The sequence below is a fragment of the Pelobates fuscus genome, chromosome 8 (assembly GCF_036172605.1).
Source record: "Pelobates fuscus isolate aPelFus1 chromosome 8, aPelFus1.pri, whole genome shotgun sequence".
Taxonomy (NCBI): Eukaryota; Metazoa; Chordata; class Amphibia; order Anura; family Pelobatidae; genus Pelobates; species Pelobates fuscus.
In genome coordinates, this window is record NC_086324.1 from 44,218,265 (window position 1) to 44,239,675 (window position 21,411).

At 41.2% G+C, this 21,411-nt stretch overlaps 1 protein-coding gene across 1 annotated transcript in view; it reads right to left on the bottom strand.

Annotated features, from left to right (window-relative positions):
* LNPK (lunapark, ER junction formation factor) overlaps positions 1-21,115 on the bottom strand; it is an 83,303-nt gene extending 62,188 nt beyond the window's left edge. The window contains exon 1 of the mRNA XM_063429765.1: positions 21,018-21,115. The gene's annotated coding sequence lies outside the window, so the exon portion shown is untranslated. The remainder of the gene's footprint in view (positions 1-21,017) is intronic.
* Between the last annotated feature and the right edge of the window lie 296 nt (positions 21,116-21,411).

The following is a 21,411-nucleotide window of genomic DNA, read 5'->3' on the forward strand; positions in this document are numbered from 1 at the left end:
TGGTTGGTGTAAAAAATAGGCAACACAAATGAAACCAGTATTACGAAATTAATGCCCTAAAGGTTTCTTGATGACTTTCACAAATCTTGGATATGTGCCTTATATATTGGCTGTTAGAGAAATGTGCACATACACAAAATAAACATGTTGTGACATGGAAAAGGAAATGGTGAAGATCATTGTAAAGCCAAAGAGGATCAAACTTTATTTTATGTCAAATATCAATGCAACTAATTGCTAAGAAAATTTGCCAGTTGCAGTATCCAAAGACTCCCACTTCTTTCTAAAATCTGCTACCTTCCCTTATATGGAAACACTGGGTGACTAAGCAGCAGACAAAGGAGAACGCATGAAATTAATGTTAAACCAAAACCTCTATTTTAAAAGTTTGAAATGTTAAATTGTTTAAAATTTTATTTCTATTGCAGAAGAAAAAAGCTGAATAGTCATACATAACAATAACCGTTTTCTTATTTGAAAATTTTTCAGCAAATAGTAAAAAAAAAATAAAAAAAAAATAAAAAAAAAAATCTTAAAAGGGACACACCAGACCATTAAAGACCACTATAGGCACCCAGACCACTTCAGTTCAATGAAGTGGTCTGGGTGCCAGATCCATCTAGGATTAACACTGCCTGCTGTAAACATGTTTACTTTAGAGTTAATCCAGTCTCTAGTGTGTCTCATTGACAGCCGCTAGAGGCGCTTCTCACTGTGAAAATCAGTGAGAAGACGGTGACATTGAGGATGCTTTCCTATGGACTGGCTGAATGCGCACGCGGCTCTTGCCGCACATGCGGCCGATGACATCAGAAGAGGGAGGAGAGTCCCCAGCACCGAGGGAGCCCAGCGCTGGAGAAAGGTGAGTGTTTAACCCCCTTCCTCCCCCTTCAGCCCGGTGGTAGTGGGACCCTGAGGGTGGGGGCACCCTCAGGGCACTATAGTGCCAGGGTTAAATTCCTACATGATAATTGAGCAGTGAGACTGCAGGGACATGATCTATACACCACAACTGCTTCATTAAGCTAAAGTTGCTGTGGTGACTATAGTGTCCCTTTAAAGCACTTCGGCTTCCTGAAGTGCTTTATGTGCAACGAGTGAGTCCTTTTTCATTTTACAAAAAAAAAAAAAGGCAGATTTTTATAGAAATTGGCACATTAATACTATTGGAATCTATTGAAATCTGCACTTTTAAAAAAGGTGGAAAAAAAGGATACACTTTGGCAAGCTAAAGTGCTTTAGGTGTTCGAAGGGTTTCTTTAATAATTCACCAGCAGCGACAACACTTGAGAATTTTTCCAGTTTAAAAATACTGGTTTTAGATTTTAAATTCACTTTCTTTTTTTTTTAATTCTTTTTTTTTGTTGTGCACAGAAGTAACAAGAAGCCTTGGTGCGCCACAACAGCGACATCAGGATAAGATGGTAAGCATTTGTAATACAGGTTGTAGCATTCGTTAGTCAGGCACATTTTTAGGTTAATGAGATCGAATTAAATTCACTTTCTTGACAAAGCACACATTGGTTAATAACCAAGTAAAAGTTAGCCACTTTTGTGAAGGTTTTATTTTCAAAATCTTTTTCACATTTTGAGCACTGTACTTGCAATGGGTGGCCAGGGATAGACAGCGAACTAGTTGCTGAACAGTTAAAAATGGTTGCAGTCGCTGCTCCTCTGACTGAGATTATTAATCCAATGCTTGTCCATTGGGGAATACATATATAGCCATCGCCAGCATGTGCCAATCAGCATCTCCCTCATATAGATGCTTTAGATCACATTTTGCAGGACAGTATCAGGAAGGGTCCCAGTGGCAAACACTAGGTAGTCCTAGTAACAAATGCAAACCCCTAATTTATCAGACTGGATGGGACAGTCTCTTTGCACCAAAACCACAACAGCAAGCTATTTTGTAAACTTGAATATAGTTACAGATTTCTGAAGATATGATAAAAGAGAAGATGAAAAATAAAAAGCTTTAGTCAACACTAATATGACCTGTTTTTCTCTAAAGCAAAATGATTTAGGGAGTAGCTTTAAAAGGTTACACTGTAATTATACTAACTTGCATATAAAGGACAATCATTGGTATTTAACCAAATATGACTAGTATATTTACAAAAATTCCGTTGTAGCTATTTTTTCAGGAAAGTAGAAAAATAAATTCAAGCATTTCCTTTTAAAAGTAGTGTCCCTTTAATCAGGTGCATGCTTGATTAAGAATGTTGTAGCATTCAAAACGTTGCTGTTGCACACTTTGGCCACCTGAATAAAAAGATCCAACTTTTAAAAAGAAAAAGTGCTGGAATTTAATTTTATACTTTCATGAATAAACTGGTTTTGGCAGAAGCGGATTCCTTGTACCCTTAATTTATTACATTTTGGTTGTTTCAGCATAATAAAAGGCTACTGAAATGAAAGTCACCCCAATGTAGTCAAACAGGTTTTTAATGGTTTGACTTTTTTAACTCGCTGAGGGCTGGGCACTGCGCCTTGCCACCTCACAACTGGAAACTCTAAGATTTAAGCAAAGTTCAGCAGAGATTTAAATTATTAAAGGTTTACTTCAAAGCACCATGATCACTTCAGTGATTTTCACTATGAAACACTTTTTATACAGAGTTTAACCCCTCTGCAGCCGGGCGTGTAACTCCATCTGCGGAAGCATCATCATCAGCCATCCTGAAACTAGAGCTCTAGGATGGCTAATGTCAATTTCTTTGTTTTTTGTGACAATTTTATTTTTGGATTTTCATTATTGTTGACAAGATAGTGTTGTATATTTTGAAATATTGAAATAGAAGCATTTTACATACAGTTATTACGTTAACCAGTGGCTTAACATATCCACTTCCTATACTTAAGCCCTCACTCCTGTGTTAAAGTAGTTTAGTAGGTTCATCCTTTGTGCGCTGTGAGTGCTGATTCCTGCTTTGGGATCATGGCTATCAACATTGCGTGTTGGCTGGAGGTGCCTCAGCGCAGTCATACCAGCAGGGTAGGGGTAGGGATTGGGTGAATTAGGTCAGGTTATTGACTCCAGGTGAAGTAGAGAAGGAAGAGTAAAGTAGGAGATAAAGAGAGAAGCGAAAAGATTTTTCTTTTATTTTTTTTGTATTTTTTTTTTTTTTTTTAAAGGGAGGGTGGGATTGGGGGGGGGGAGGAGGAGGGTGGAAGGCGAGTTGTAGTTCTATCATTTACTGCTACCACAGCATGCATCATCGGGTCTGTCGGTCAGAGCTTGTGAGTGTCACCTCTCTAGTGTCGTAGTATGCTCCCTCCTGGTGTCTGTTTGGGCTGTCGTCTTTACCTGAGTGTTGCCGGGGGGTTATGTACTGATGTTAGTGAGTGTCTAGGTCTGCATTCCCACCCTATGGGTGAAGTCAGTCCCCTCTGTGTAAGTGTTCCCTAACTGTGCAGTAAGTCTCAAATTGTGTATATGTTCTGTGGAATTGTAGGTGACCCTTTGTCGCCTTCTATTTTGTGGTATCGGAACCTCTCTAGGGCAGTCAGCTGTCTGTCTGGGATCAAGTCCGAAAGGGCTTTCAGTTCCGTTTCTGTGCACCATTGGCAAATATATTTCCCATCTAAACCCTGAAACCCAGCTAAGTCAGTTGGTCTTTGTCCATCTGCTAGGTCTGAGTTGTGCACAAGGGGAGTCAAGGCAGAATGGGTCGTTGTCAATTGCCTCATGTACAACCGGGCACCACACCCGGAGAATTGCATCAAGGCGAATGTCAAGTTTGTGCAACTTTAATTGCACAGAATGCCAGTTATTGGCTGAGAGCGGTCAGCTGAAGCTCTCAGCCAGTGAATGACAACGGCCTTGAATTCCGGCTTCTGCAGCCCTGCAGAAGCACCTCACCGGACCACCAGGGAGAATCTGAGCCAAGCAGGAACCCAGGTAAGAGTGCAAGTCATTGCTAAACTATTTGCCATATTACCTGGCTACTGGAATAACCTCAATATTCAATGGAAAAAGTAATGGCTCTTTAATTGGTCAATCTGTCCAGAGGTTACAATTTAAACGGACAACATAAGCACTCTGATATTAAGTTTAATGTTAGGCTTTATTACAGCTGGGCGATTTTTTATTTTGTTTAATTAGTATTGATCCATAAGTCCTACCCTTTTTTGTCCCTTACTACGTTAATTTTTCACTAAACGGACAGCCTCCAGATTGGGTTAACCACTTCCTGGTCTAGACATAACCCAATATTAAAGGAGGCAAATGCAGCCTTTTAAAAGTGGCCATCAAAGACAGTGTAACTTGCCCGAGTCCACTAATAAATACCATTCCAGCCTAGCAGCAGCAGCACCTGTTGCCAGTCACCACTTAAACTTAACAAGAAACACTGAGCAGAGTCAGTTACGTGATATCCTAAGTTTAAGAATAGACATGCAAATTATTCATGTCATAATCGTATCCATCTAAACGTTGGTGATAAGCATCGTTAATTAAAACAAATTCTTACAGGTCCACTTGTCGCACCATCATAGCGGTTTATGCATTTTCTAGCTTTGGCCTACATTAGCCATATTTTTTTGTATGTTAAAAAAAAAAAAAAAAAAAGAGAGAATACAAATAACCGCAAAAAAAAAAAAAAAAAAAAATTATATATATATATATATATATATATATATATATATATATATATATATATATATATATATATATATATATATAGATAAATACATATAATTACATAAAAGATTACATTAGTATACACGTAGAATTTAAATACATATATGTATATATATTAAAATTCTACATGTATATTTAAGTAATCTTTTAACATAATTATGTGATTTGATTAATTAAAATTTGATTGACATGCCTGACAACACAGGGAGAAAGTGCAGAGAATTTAATTCGCAAGCACTATATTTGACCCTGTAACTCTCCAAGACACCATAAAACCTGTACATGGGGGTACTGGTTTACTCGGGAGACTTCGCTGAACTCAAATATTAGTGTTTCAAACTGGTAAATTGTATTACAACGATGATATTTTAAGTAAAAGTGACGTTTTTTGCATTTTATACATTTTAAACGAACGGCACTTTTATGGACTATATTATTGTTGTAATATGTTTTACTGTTTTAAAACACTAATATTTTTGTTTAGTGAAGTCTCCTGAGAATAACAGTACCCCCCATGTACAGGTTTTATGGTGTTTTGGAACGTTAGAGAGTCACATATAAGGCTTGCATTTAATTTTTTTCACATTGAAATTTGTCAGATTAGTTATGTTGCCTTTGAGAGCGTATGGTAGCCCAGGAATGAGAATTACCCCCACGATGGCATACCATTTGCAAAAGTAGACAACCCAAGGTATTGCAAGTGGGGTATGTCCAGTCTTTCTTAGTAGCCACTTAGTCACAAACACTGGCCAAATATTCGTTTTTTGCTTTTTTCACACAAAAACAAATATGAACGCTAACTTTGGCCAGTGTTTGTGACTAAGTGGCCACTAAAAAAGACTAAACATACCCCACTTTCAATACCTTGGCTGTCTACTTTTTCAAATGGTATGCCATTATGGGGGTAATTCTCATTCCTGGGCTACCACACCGTCTCAAATGTAACATTACTAATCTGGAAAATTTCAATTTGAAAATTGAACGTTCTATATTTGACCCTGCAACTTTCCAAAACACCATAAAACCTGTTAATGGGGGGTACTGTTGTACTCGTGAGACATCGCTGATTACAAATATGTGCATTTTTTTGCAGTAAAACCTGCAGTATTATGACATTCACAGCTAAAATGGCAGACGGAAATACAATTTTTTTTAAAAAAATCTTATTTTCTCACATTTTTTTAAATTTTATTCATAATAAATTATGTTCCATATATGAATACTGATCAATTAAAGCCCTGTTTCTCCTGAACAAAATGATATATAATAAGTGTGGGTGCACTTAATGTGACAGCGGTGAATTACGGTTGAACAGACATATAGCGCAAATTCCAGTTTTTGTTTATGTTTTGATCAGAACGTGCACTATTGACTCCGTCCTGAAGGGGTTAACCCCTTAACCCCTTCAGGACGGAGTCAATAGTACACGTTCTGATCAAAACAAAACGTAAACAAAAACTGGAATTTGCGCTATATGTCTGTTCACCCGTAGTTCCCCTCTTTCATATTAAATGCACCCACACTTATTATATATCATTTTGTTCAGGAGAAACAGGGCTTTCATTTCATATAAAATATTTGTATTTGAAACAATTTATTATGAATAAAATTAAAAAAAACTGTGAGAAATTTGATTTTTTTTTTTTAATTTGTAGTTCCGCCTCACATTTTAGCTGTAAATGTCATAATACTGTTAGGTTTTACGGCAACAAAATGCACATATTTGTAATCAGCGATGTCTCACGAGTACAACAGTACCCCCCATTAACAGGTTTTATGGTGTTTTGGAAAGTTACAGGGTCAAATATAGAACGTTCCATTTTCAAATTGAAATTTGCCAGATTAGTAATGTTACCTTTGAGACGGTGTGGTAGCCCAGGAATGAGAATTACCCCCATAATGGCATACCATTTGAAAAAGTAGACAACCCAAGGTATTGAACGTGGGGTATGTTTAGTTTTTTTTAGTAGCCACTTAGTCACAAACACTGGCCAAAGTTAGCGTTCATATTTGTTTTTGTGTGAAAAAAGCAAAAAACTAATATTTGGCCAGTGTTTGTGACTAAGTGGCTACTAAAAATGACTGGACATACCCCATTTGCAATACCTTGGGTTGTCTACTTTTGCAAATGGTATGCCATCATGGGGGTAATTCTTATTCCTGGGCTACCATACGGTCTCAAAGGCAACATAACTAATCTGGCAAATTTCAATGTCAAAAAAATGAAATGCAAGCCTTATATGTGACTCTCTAACTTTCCAAAACACCATAAAACCTGTACATGTGGGGTACTGTTATTCTCGGGAGATTTCACTAAACACAAATATTAGTGTTTTAAAACAGTAAAACATATTACAACAATAATATAGTCCATAAAAGTGCCGTTTGTTTGTAAAAAATGCAAAAAACTTCACTTTTACTTAAAATATCATCGTTGTAATACAATTTACCAGTTTTAAACACTAATATTTGAGTTCAGCGAAGTCTCCCGAGTAAAACAGTACCCCCTATGTACAGGTTTTATGGTGTCTTGGAGAGTTACAGGGTCTAATATAGTGCATGCGAATTAAATTCTCTGCACTTTCTCCCTGTGTTGTCAGGCATGTCAATCAAATTTTAATTAATCAAATGACATAATTATGTTAAAAAATTACTTAAATATACACGTAGAATTTTAATATATATGCATTTATAGGTATATAAATTCTACGTGTATACTAATGTAATCTTTTATGTAATTATATGTATTTATCTCTATATATATTTGCGGTTATTTGTATTTTATATATAGATAGATATATATAGAATGTCATTCTAAGTGTATTCTGTTTCCAATATATATATATTAATAACAAAATACAGTTAGAATGAAATTACATATGAATATATAATTTATTTTATATTTTGTTTCAATATTTTATTTATTTATTTAATTATTTTATTTATTTATTATTGTAATTATGCGTATATATATATATAATATATATATGTAGATCTATTATATATATAATATATATACATATTATATATGTAACGTCATTCTAAGTGTATTTTAATATTAATATATATACTAATATTAATATTAAAATACATTACGTATGACGTTACATATATATAATATGTATATATATTATATATATAATATATATACATATTATATATATATAAAAAGGCATTTAATTTATTTTATAACATTTAAATTTTTTTTTTTTTTACACTACCTACCAGCAGGGGGACTGTCTAATATTTTAAACAGTCCCCCTGCTGGCAGATCCATAGCCAGCTATAGGGGGCCATGTGATCGCTCTTTGAGAGCGATCACATGGCCCCCGGGGGCCTCATTTGCCGGAGGGGGGCTGCCTGGGCTCTCAGACAGCCCCCCAGAAGAGGATCGCGGCGGAGGTGAGTACACCTCTGCTCCTGGGGCTGCAAGCCGTTACGGCGTTCTATGCCGCCGCAACGGCTTTAAAGCCCTTTAAAGCCGCGACGGCATAGAACGCCGTAACGGCGTTAAGGGGTTAAGGACTGGACTGTTTTTGCGATGTTGTACATTTGCGACCAGGCCTCTTTTTACACTTTTGTGGTGTTTGTGTTTAGCTGTAATTTTCCGCTCTCTCATTTACTGTTCCTATACAAATTATATATTGTTTTTTTCAGGACAAAAAAGGCTTTCTTTACATACCATTATTTATATAATCTCATGTAATTTAATTTTAAAAAACAAACAAATATGATGAAAAATTTAAAAAAAAAATACATGTTTTTTTTACTTTTACTTGAAAAATCTTTTACTCATCTACAAAAGCGAATAAAAAAACCTGCTAAATAGATTAAACATATTGTCCTGAGTTTTAAAATACCCAGTGTTTACATGCTTTTTTTTGCAAGTTATGGGGTTATAGGTACAAGTAGGATATTGCGATTTCAAAACATATATTCTTTCAAATTTATCAATAGTGACATTGTAACACTATTATCTGCCAAAAGTCTCTGAATAACACCCCACATGTACATTTTTTTTTTTTTAAGTAGACAAACCAGGGTATTCAATATAGAGTATGTCCAGTCTTTTTTAGTAGCCACCTAGTCGCAAACACTGGCCAAAGTTAGCGTTCATATTTGTTTTCTGTGTGAAAAAACAAAAAAATTAAATTGAACGCTAACTTTGGCCAGTGTTTGTGACTAAGTGGCTACTAAAAAAAGACTGGACATACCCCATTTGCAATACCTTTTGTTGTCTTCTTTTGCAAATGGTATGCCATCATGGGGGTAATTCTCATTCCTGGGCTACCATACACTCTCAAAGGCAACATAACCAACCTGGCCATTTTCAATGTAAAAATATTTGACCCATATATTTGACCCTGTAACTTTCAAAAACTCTATAAAATCTGTACATGGGGGTTACTGTTATACTCGGGAGACTTTCTTGAACACAAATATTAGTGTTTCAAAACAGGAAAACATATCACAACAATTATATCATCAGTAAAAGTGCTGTTTGTGTGTGAAAAATGCGAAACAAAGTAACTTTCACTGACAATATCATTGCTGTGATAGGTTTTGCTGTTTTGAATCACTAATATTTGTGTTCAGTGAAGTCTCCCGAGTAAAACAGTACCCCCATGTACAGGTTTTAGGGTGTCATAGAAAGTTACAGGGTAAAATACAGCGCTAGCAAATTAAATTCTCTGGAATTTCGGCCTGGGTTGGCAGGCAGGTCCCTCAAATTGCAATTAATAAAATTACTTAATTATGTAAAAATATTACATAAATATGCACGTATAATTTAAATATATATGCATATTTATATATTTGAAGTCTACGTGTATATTTATATAATTATTTATGTAATTTTGTATATGGACATATGTATATTTCGTTTTATATTTATTTATTTATATATACATAGATATATATACCATTTCATTCTAAGTGTATTTTGATATTAATATATATATTTTAATATCAAAATACAGTTAGAATAAAATTGCATATAGATATGTAATTTTTTTTTAAATTGTTATTATTAATTTTTTTTAATTTAATTTACTTATTATTTGTATTTTATAATAATATATATATACACAATATATATAGTTATTATATATATTATATATATACACGTGTGTAATTTAATTATAAGTGTATTTTTATATTAATATATGTACATATTAATATAAAAATACACTTAGAATGACATTATATATATGATATATAGACGTATATTATATAGGTATAATATATGTCTATATATCATATATATATATATACACATATATAATTATTATTATTTTTTTATTAACTTTAACTTTAATTTTTATTTTTTTTATTTTACAGTTGCAGGGAGACTGCCTGTCAGCACAGACAGTCCCCCTGCAGGCAGACACATGGACACCTATTGTGACCATGTGGTCGCCCTGTTGAGCGATCACATGGCCACAGGGGTCCTAATCCGCCATGGGGAGACTGTCTGGGCTGCAGGCAGTCTCCCCACAACGGGAGCAACACCGATCGCCGCCGGGGGAACGACGGCGATCAGGTAAGTACATCTGACCGTTAGGACGGTTCAGGACCGTCATCAGTCGGCAACGCAAAGATGCCGATGACGGTCCTGAACCGTCCTCGGTCGTTAAGGGGTTAAACAGCATGATTATTGCACAGGTGTGCACAGCTAACTGCACACTGTATTGCACAGCTAACACAGATTTAGACAGTTTTGTGAATAATATTTGAGAGAAATGGGCATTTTGTGTACATAGAAAAAGTCTTAGATCTTGGAGTTCAGCTCATGAAAAATTGGCAAAAACAAAAGTGTCTATGCCATGCAGTAATTTTTTCTCCTTTTTTTTTTTTTAAATACATAAAAAAAAAAAAGTTCAATATCAACCAAGGGTGCCCCTTCAACCTTTCACCCATAATCCAGTATCATTTCAATAACACTGTCTTGTACATAAGGCATATTAAACCGGTATATTTCTTGTGCACCTATTTTAGTAGGTTGACCTTACTTTACCTTGGATATCCGACAGCCAGCTAAAGGTCAATCATAAGTAAAGATGCCATTAATAAATATAGCATCAAAGTAAATGCTTTTTAGGAATGGAACACAAGTTCACATTTCAAGCGGAACTCAAAAAGACCAGTTTAAGAGCACACGTTATACACAGAAAAAAAACTCAATTTTAATTAAGATAGAGATAGACATATATAGAAATACTCCATAGATCAGAATTCAGAAGCTACTTGTTGGGGTAGCCTCTTCCTAGAATGGAGTTTCACACATCTTGTGAAACTCCATTCTAAGAAGAGGCTGCCCCAACAAGTAGCCTCTGAATTCTGATCTATGGAGTATTTCCTTACCCATAAAACACTGCCCAGCAGTGGTTTTAGGGTTATGTAGTTTAGTCCCCTGACTCAGGTTCACTCATTACACAGGAAGACTGGATCAGCTAAATAAACTGATAGCAGTCACATAGCAGCTTATCTCTTGCACATTACAGCTTCCAGCAGATATCTCCCAAGCGGTCAATCACTGATCTCTTCAGAGCCAGAAAATGAAGGGGAAAGATGTTCATTATAAGGCACTGTGTGCTGTAACAGTGAGACTGTCAACATTGTTATGAGGATTAGAGTGAGATTAGAGTGATCATTTATTGCAGAGTATAAATCTTTCAACTTTACCAAAGTTAATGTATAAAATGCATTGCAGAACACAAAGAGTAGCAATAAGTAGCAAACACGGATATGAGAATAATGAAATGGTGAGCATTATCTGGACACTGTAGCCACCAGAACAATGACAGTTTAATGTAGTTCTGGTGTATCTAGTATGCCCCTGCAGACTTTTTAATGTCAACACTGCCACCTAATAACACCTCTAGTAGCCGTCACTCAGGTGGCACTAGGGGGCGCTTTCTGGGTGACTTTCAGCGTCTGCACGCTACTCATGGAGGCACTGAACCTTCCTCATAGAGATGTAGTGTTTTCATGCATCTCTATGAGGAGATGCCGATTGGAGCATTGGATTGATTGATTATCAAGTTTGATGATCTCAGCCAAGGAGGCAGAGCAGGGCAGTGGGGAAGCCGTGAAGGACCTGTGTGGCGCTGGAATAAAGCCAAGCAAAATCCCCTTTTACTTTGCCGACAAGAGGGTGGGGGAACTAAACTAGGTTTTCACAGCTATAGTGACAGGAATAAATTTTTGTATTCCTGTCACTATAGTGTTCCTTTAACTTGGATTAATTAGGTGTACTTTGGAGACTTGGATTCACAGAAAATAAAAAATATATATTCATAAGGAGCAGTTTTAAGGGACCCTATGCACTATAATCATTTCACCTCACTGAATTGGTTACAGTACCTAAAGTACTCTGCAGCAGTCCCTCCATTTTCAAGCAGTATGTAAGGTTCCCTGGCCACCCACAGCCTGACCCTTACTGGAAGTATGGCTAAGGCAAAGATTACACACTTCTTTCTAGCCATACCAGCAATGAGCGATGGGATAGGCTGAAAACAGCCATTGCTGTCCAGGCTAATTCTTCCCTCATTAGCCCAGGCCACACATAGGGAATTGGCTGCTGGGGACACTTGTTTACCATTACAGCATTTTTACAATTTTAAAAATGGAGTAATGCTGAAAGGAAGGACAGGGCCAGGAAACTCCAGACACTACAATCACTTCCCCGAGATGGAGCAGTTACAGTGTCCCCTTAAAGGGACACTCCAGTGTCAAGAAAACAAATCAGTTTTCCTGGCACTGCAGGTCCCCTCTCCCTCCCACCTCCCACCCCCGGTTGCTGAAGGGGTGAAAACCCTTTCAGTCACTAACCCGAGACCCCCGGCGATTTTCAGGTCGGCACGCTACTCCCCTTCCTTACGTCAGCCGGTGGGCGAGACTGATCCCGCCGGTCGGGGAGACCTAATGCGCATGCGTGGAAATGCCACGCACGTGCATTAGAGCTCTCTATAGGAAAGCATTTCAAATGCTTTTCAATGCTTTCCTATGGGGAATTGAGCAACGCTGGAGGTCCTCACACAGCGTGCTATAAACCAGGAAGTGCCTTCTAGTGGCTGTCTAGTAGACAGCCACTAGAGGAGGAGTTAACCCTGCAAGGTAATTATAAAAAAAAAAAAAAAATAATAAAAATAATTACACTTGCAGGGTTAAGGGTAGTGGGAGTTGGCACCCAGACCACTCCAATGGGCAGAAGTGGTCTGGGTGCCTGGAGTGTCCCTTTAAACTATCCACTGCCCAACACAATGTATTATGAGTGTGTGAACTGTTGAATTCTGAGCTTTAAAAATAAAAAAAAAATTGGGGGCGGCGCCTGACCAGCGAACTGAACGGTCGCACACAGAGTGTGCTCCTGCCACACACGCTACAAACTCCACATAACGGCCCTAATCAAACTCAGAAATAACACCAAGGCGCGTCTACCGAGAAGGGGACACCTTGGCAAGCAGTCTGATACCAGACATAAATTACCCCTACGACCGTAACCTCGAGAAAAGCTATTGGCGGCCTGCGGGAAATGGTGGTGGGGAGAGAAGGCCGCTCTCTCCGACAGCACCGTGGCAGCTAAGAATGAAAACCAGCCTAACCCCCCCCCCCCACATGACTGGCGGGGGTAATCCCGGTCCACCACACTAAACGCCACGTGCACTGGGGAGAGCGATACAGCAGGGACAGACTACTCGTCCAGGCTGAATGCCATTTTCTAGGCCTTTTGGGCAAAGCTGGAGAGCCGATCACCACTAGCCACAGAAAACACTTGACCAGCCAAGCGAGCTAGTCCCCCGCCTGACGGGACCCCAAGATGGCGCCGCACAGAGAAAACCTTCTTGTCTCCACAGCACCAGGATGCCATACACGCCGAGGAAAACACAAGGAGGCACTTACCCTGCATGCACCCAGCAACCGACCGGGACGAACAGGTCAGTCACGAAAGGTACACCGCACCACAACACCCGAGAGACAGACAAAGCCACATCTTCTCTTGCGGATCTCAGCATCTGCGACATCGCCCCGTCCTCAAATCGCTGACTCCCGGCGTAGAACAGAGGCGGACAAGGTACTCAGCACCCTGAACCGAGGGACCGTGGGCGAGAGGCTTACTGGACTCTGGCTACCAAGCGGCGGCCTCCACCTCCGTCCTAAGCAGGCACACAACGCCTCCAGATCGGGCATCGGCTAACACACCATGGACTGACTCACGGAGAAGCCCACAGCCCACGGCCCTGCTAATACCGTAGAGACCCTTTTGTTCCTTTTTTTTTTTCCTATGTCTTACCTGGCAGACACTCATGAGACGCTTTATCTATGTTTCACTTGTTTTGTATTAACCCTATGCGTTAGACCTTTATGTTAACCGGATCACTACCAAGCAATACTAGATAAATACCACGACTGCACCTGTTACATATAACTGCTAACCTAGTATACCTAACATGTTTTATAACTGAATAATCGTATAGACATCAATAGTTTAAACAACCAGGCATAACAGCTATGTCAAACCCATGGCGACACTAATCTTTAACACTTTAATTTCTTAGGTGCTGCAATGTTTTAGCTGGTAAAGTTTCATCACTTGTTTCTTGTTGTTGTTGACAGGCCAGACCCATAGGCATATATAGACCAAACGTGTTTTTATGACATACACTCACATGACTCTGCTGTGCCCTTCACTCGTTTTCTAATATTTTAAATATAAAAATGTGCTGAAGCAGCGTAATGAGGCAAGGGATAAATATCTTATGTATTCTGTTTCATTGTGATTCATGCATGATCTTGCATTCGTTGTTGTGACGATGCAGGACAAACTGTTCACTTAAGCACAACAAAAATAAAGAATTGAAAAAAAACAAAAAAACATTTAAAATAATTTATGACTGCATAGCACATGCAGTGAAAATGTAGAACTCAAGTGTTCAGGGGTTCAAAATAAACTAGCCACTGCTGGTGTAGAAATTGCATTCACACCGAGTTTTGGTTATACCTGAACAGTCTCCGAGCAGCTTGCGTTGTTGTGATGCACTATGTCAAATCCATAAATTACAGGCATGTTCTGCACATGTTAGCCAGATACATGCCACTAATTGCCTCTTACATTGTAGTATATGCTCAAATACAATGCCTGAATATTGCATTATCACGTTTGTTTTAAATTAAAGGAACACTATAGTCACCAGGGGAGGGCTGGCAGCCTTAGGCCTGGGGGGCAAAACCAGTCAAGTGGCCCATTGCGCCACCAAATCAGTTCACCATCCATGCCCACCTTTTTCTGGTTTTATAACGGATATTGATGTTATGCTAATCAGTAGCTCTTTGCCATACCCGCTCCTTCACGGCTCTGACTTTCAATGTTGTCAGAGCACAGGCTGAGAATCTCTGAGCCTGTGCTCTGACTCACTAACTGAGCGCTGGAACCACGAGGGAGAGGATATGATCTGACTGCACCTACTGCTGGTGCGCACCAGTGGACCACCAGCGAATCGTTTAAATTAATTATGCTGGTGTACCCAACTTGTGAGCTGTGTGACCGCACAGCTTGCCCACCCCAACGGCTGGCCCTGCTGACACACACTGATGTTACTACTTAGACATCCCTCAATATTAATACAGAGATGAGAGTAAACACCAATAAACTGTGGAAACAGAGCTGATCCCCCCAAATTCATAAAGGTTTGCTTAGAGGATTTATTCAAGATTAAATCATGCCTCCTCCTCTCTCGCCCATGCGCTGCTCTGTAGGCTGGGAGGAAGTGAAGAGTAATCACAGTCTCCCAGCACAACGCCACCTGTGGCTGCATGGGGAACAGCTGTTTAATGTAATGCTTGCAGGACGGCCAGCTGCCGCAGCACCTCTTTGTTTCCGTCTCTGCAAAGGGCTCCAGGCACTGCTTGTTGTGAGTGTGAGCCACTGTAAATTAGGGGCAGAGGGCACTTGCACTGCGGTCAAGACGGGTCTGGGCAGGAGGAGAGTGCAGTGCAATCAGTGCACTCCCCTCCTGTGGGTCACCAGTAGACTGGTGCACCTGCCCAGGATCAGAGCCGGTGCAAGGATTTTTGCCGCCCTAGACAAAATATAAATTTGCCGCCCCCCCCCCCATGTGACATCACAATGCCCCACCCATATGATCTGAAATATGAACTAACACCAGTGCTGCACACAGTGTGTGTTTACATTAAAAAGCCTGCAGGGACCAGCTATAGACACCACAACCACTTAATTAAGCTATAGTGTCCCTTTAATGTGAGGTAAATTATAGATTAGTGTCACTAATAATATACTAGATTGCCTACTTACAATTAGATGAGGATGATGATGATGGGCTGCAGTTTGGCTCCACTGGTCTGGTGTAGAACAGGACCTCTGGAGGCTGTTTGCAACTGTGGTCACAAAATTCAACGTTCTGGGAGAATTGGAAGCAGCTCCATTTTTTGGGGGCCTCTTACACAGCTCAAGGTCTGGGCCCCAGTGCCTGACGGTGACCATAAGGCCCACTCATAAGTCCACTTATATGTTCCACCCACCCATGAGCTCGCTCACAGGGAGTGGAGTATGTAGGGGATGTGTTAAGTGTTATCTAATATGTGTGCTTATGGTATGTAGTGTATAGGGATACCAGTTTGTGCAGGTGATGCAGTGTGTTTGTGTGTAGTGGAAGCAGTGTGTATTTGTGTATGAGGGATGTACTATGCGTTTTTGGTTGTGTGTGAGGGATGCATTGTGTGAATCTGTGTTTGTATGCATAAGGGATGCAAGGTGTGTGTCTGTATGTGTGTGCATTGAGTGTAAGAGATGCATTGTGTTTCTGTGTGTATGTAAGAAAAACAGTGTGTGTGTTTGCATGTGTGTGTAAAGGTTTGCATTGTATGTTTCTGTGTATGTGTGCAAATGATGCATTGTCTTTGTGTGTAAGGGTTGCATTGTGTGTGTGTGTAATGGATGCATTGTGTGTTTCTCTGTGTGTAAGGGAAGCATGTTCTGTTTCTGTGTATGTATAGGGATGCATTGTGTGTGTGTGTGTGTGCGCGTAGTGTTAAAGAGCTCCCTGTCTTGCCCCCTGTCCTATAGAGCTGTCCCTTAGAGCTCTCCCCTGCCCCTTAGTGGTCTCTCCTCTCCCCCACCCTCCCCTAGCGGTCTCTTCTCACACTCACCCACCCTCCCTGGGCTCTTCTCATCCCCCCTCCACCCTCCCTGTGTTCTTCTCACTCCTCCCTCTGTATGTTCTCACCCACCCTGTGTTCTTCTTACCCCCCCCCCTCCTCCCTGTGTTCTTCTTACTCCCCCCCCCTTGTTCTTCTTACCCCCTTCTTCTTCTTACCCCCCTTCTTCTTCTTAACCCTCCTACTTCTTCTTACCCCTTCCTTCTTCTTCTTACCCCCCTTCTTCTTCTTACTCCCCCCTCTTCTTCTTACCCCCTTCTTCTAATTACTCCCCACTCTTGTTCTTACTCCCCCCTTTTTCTTATCTCCCCTCCTTCTTACTTCCCCCTCTTATTATCCCCCCTCCCCTCTTCTTACTCCCTCTCTTCCCTCTTCTTACTCCCTCTCTTCCCTCTTCTTACTCCCCCCCTCCCCTCTTCTTACTCTCCCCCCTCCCGTCTTCTTACTCTCCCCCCTCCCGTCTTCTTACTCTCCCCCCTCCCCTCTTCTTACTCTCCCCCCCTCCCCTCTTCTTACTCTCCCCCCCTCCCCTCTTTTTACTCTCCCCCCCTCCCCTCTTTTTACTCTCCCCCCCCTCCCCTCTTTTTACTCTTCCCCCCCTCCCCTCTTTTTACTCTTCCCCCCCTCCCCTCTTTTTACTCTTCCCCCCCTCCCCTCTTTTTACTCTTCCCCCCTCCCCTCTTTTTACTCTTCCCCCCCTCCCCTCTTTTTACTCTTCCCCCCCCTCCCCTCTTTTTACTCTTCCCCCCCCCTCCCCTCTTTTTACTCTTCCCCCCCCTCCCCTCTTTTTACTCTTCCCCCCCCCTCCCCTCTTTTTACTCTTCCCCCCCTCCCCTCTTTTTACTCTTCCCCCCCCTCCCCTCTTTTTACTCTTCCCCCCCCTCCCCTCTTTTTACTCTTCCCCCCCCTCCCCTCTTTTTACTCTCCCCCCCCCTCCCCTCTTTTTACTCTCCCCCCCCTCCCCTCTTTTTACTCTTCCCCCCCCCCTCCCCTCTTTTTACTCTTCTTACCCCTTCCCCTGTAGGTGGCCGAGCTGCACTCCAGTCCGCGGTCCCGGCCGGAGTGATAGGAAGGTGCTCAGCGTGCACCTTCCTGTCAGTCCGGCCGGGTACAGGAAACAGAAACTCCTGTTCCGCGCGGAACAGGAGTTTCTGTTTCCTGTACCCGGCCGGACTGACAGGAAGTGCACACTCAGTGTGCACCTTCCCATCACTCCGGCCGGGACCGCGGACTGGAGTGCAGCTCGGCCACCTACAGGGGAGGGGAGAAGCAGCTGCAGCCGTCTGAGCACTCTTTACAGAGCGCTCGGCGGCTGCAGCATTTAAAGGGCCGGCCCGCCGCGGCCGGTCCTAAAATAATTTCGGGCGGCCTGGGGGGCAATTGCCTCCCTGCCCCCCGGCCCAGCCCGCCCCTGATAGTCACCTAAATTACTTTAGCTAAATAAAGCAGGTTTAGTGTATAGAATGAGAATTAGCAGTTAAGCAGGAAAGGCTGGGTGAATTCTTAAGATTAGGCCCACTTTCATTTTCAGGTCCTGTCCGATGAAACCTTTATTGCAGCACTGGGTGCATTCAAGCAGGCACGTAGAAGAGGTTTTAACACTGGGTATACGTGCAGTATTGTTTCCAAGTTGAGATTTTTACATTCTTGTACCATTTTATGTAAACATGCAAACCACAAAATGATAGATTCCCTACAAATTCCCATAAGCAATATTTTTCACAATTCATCCATTTAGTTGGATCTTAATACATGTGGCAAATTTATATCTGTTCTTCTATGCCAATATTTAAGACCATGGTCTAAATATGGTACAATAAGAAATAAACATTCAAACTGAATACCCCAATAATCCTGTAAGAGATAAATAAAAATGTTAAATAATGCTTATGCCAATATAGTGGTAGGAGTGCTTTGATGGCTGACCTCCCGTTGTAAGGAGTCAAACCATTTTAGAACAGTTTTACTTATAACCTGGGGTCTACCAGGGTATTTCTCCGAGCGTCCAGTACTTAAGACGTAGACATGGAAGCTTCCTAAGCTGGCGCTTCAGCCGGTTTTCCTGAGCTGGGCCCTACAGAGCAGACCAAGCACATTTGCTGAAAGTGTCAGCTGATCACTCTCAGCCAATGAGCTAAGCCCTATACCACCAGGCTTAGGTCAGACAAGGAGATTTCAGCCTGAATTACTTAACACAGGGGGAAGGCGCCAGCGGACTCACAGACAGAAATCAAACCATTCTAAAATGGTCTGACTACTCACAATAGGGGTAGCTGCCAGGACAGTCATGATACTATAACCACTACAACACATTGTACTGGTTATGGTTTTAGTTAAGGTGTAACTAAATCTCACTGATCATAAAGTGTGGTAAGTGGAACGTACCCTGGTACATTATATCTCCTAAACCCAAGAGTCACACTGAATATAAACCACTGGTATGCACTTACAAAATCCCTAACACATTTAAAAGCAAATCTTACAGTGTAGCAAGAATGTATCACCCAATCTGGATATCAAAAACATAGCAAGAGAGTTTTCCATGAGTGCAGAAGATAATTAGTTAGAAGAGCACATATTACTAAACGAAGTTCAAAATCAAACTGAAAAATCTAAATAGAAGTTATAGAGTTAGAAAAATTATAGAATTCAGATCAAACTAGGCCATTTTGGCCTATATGTACAGTATTCAAGGTGCAGATAAGTAACTAAACCATCACAATAAGAATTTCCTCAGAAAACTGTTAAATTCTCACTATATAATGTCACTTGAAACTAATCATAGAACACTACTAGGTTTGTTCACTAAACCGTGATATCTTTGACTTTGACTTTAAAAAGTTTTATAAAAAAAATAAATAAAGTACTTTTTAAACTTTATTTCCAGCGCATCGATGTTGGCAATAAAATATGCAATTATTTAACAATTTTGAATCAGTTCACTGAATAACTGCAGGTCTCAACAGGTTTATCTCCTTAGCCATAAATAAAAATCAATATACTACAAATATGCACACAGTCTATATGTACACAAGTATATGACTGCAAATATACTCAGTCTATATTTTTATACAATGATTGCAGAATATACATAAAGGTATGGTAGTCACATAAACAGTGTAATGTGGAGTTGTAAGACAGAACTATTAGTGTATATTAATAATTAAAGCATTCCAGCACACTTTAGTACATACTATTCCTCTTGAAGGTACCAAGGCCATCAAAGCACTTTGCTGAAAAGCCTGGTACATTGAGTTTTATCACACAGCCTTTATGACTAGGTCCAACCTTCGGCATTCCAGATGTTGTGGACTACATCCCCCATAATGCTTCTACACCCATAATGCTGGTAAAGCATCATGGGAGGTGTAGTCCAAAACATCTGGAGTGCCGAAGGTTGCTTATGCCTGGACTAGGCAAAGGTTTGAAAGCTTGTTTTGAATGTAAGTAACAAGCAGCCCTCTGGCTGCTGGAGCACAACTCCCATCACCAGAATTCCTACCTAGAGCATGTGCCAGTGCAAAAGTGTCCTAACCTGGGCATGCCAGTCTCAGAGTCTGAGTGAACTAGAGCAATGGAGTCTAATGGGATTACACCTGCTGTGGACCACCCCTTACATCATACATAGCCAGAAATCATTCTGGCTAAGGGTCTTGGGAGCCACAGTCCAGAGTAGCTGGCATGCCAGTCTCGCAGATTAAGTCTGTCACTAGAGCAATGGAGTCTAATGGGATCACACCTACTGTGGACCACAACTCACATCATACATAGCCAGAAATCATTCTGGCTGAGGGTCTTGGGAGTCACAGTCCATGGTAGCTGGCATGCCAGCCTCAGAGATTAGGTCTGCCACTAGAGCAATGCAGTCTAATGGGATCACACCTACTGTGGACTGCACTTATCATAATCAGCCAGAAGTCAGTGTGGCTGAGGGTCATGGGAAGCACAGTCCATGGTGGCTGGCATGCCAGGGGTGACCTGGATCTGACCTTTTAATGCCAGGCAGCTCAGTGAGTGCTGAGACCCTGCCTGGCTCCCACATGGGGGCTGCCATTACACCTGCATGAATGACAGCCTGTCACAGGCCTCTGCCCGCGGAGACCCGGCTAGCACGGCCAGCTCTGAGTGGCCCGCGGGCGGCTGGCGTTCTAGAGTCCCGGCCCAAGGCCTGCAGCATGCCTGGGCAGAGCTTTACCTGCAGCGGGGGCACGGCCACCTCACAGCCGCCGCCTCTCTCTCTGGCTTCCACTCGCTACTACTGGCACAACAGCTCGCCGTCTGTCGGGCCCGCCCACCGCTGACACAGCGCAACGTCACCGGGGAGTTCTGACCGGCGTCCAATCAAAGCGCCGGGAACGCTGACGTCGCCGACGCGCTCCGGGGTGTGACGTGGCAGTGTGCGGAGAGGCGGGAGAATTGGAATGGGCTAAGGTGGAAGCGGTGTGTTCAGTGACAGCCAGTCTGAGCCTAGCCTGAGCCCAGCCTGGAGGGGAGCTAGCACACCTCTCACCATGGACAGTGGAAATAAATAATAATAAATAATTATATTGATAGGGGTTAATACGAACACAGACCAGAGCTGCACAGCT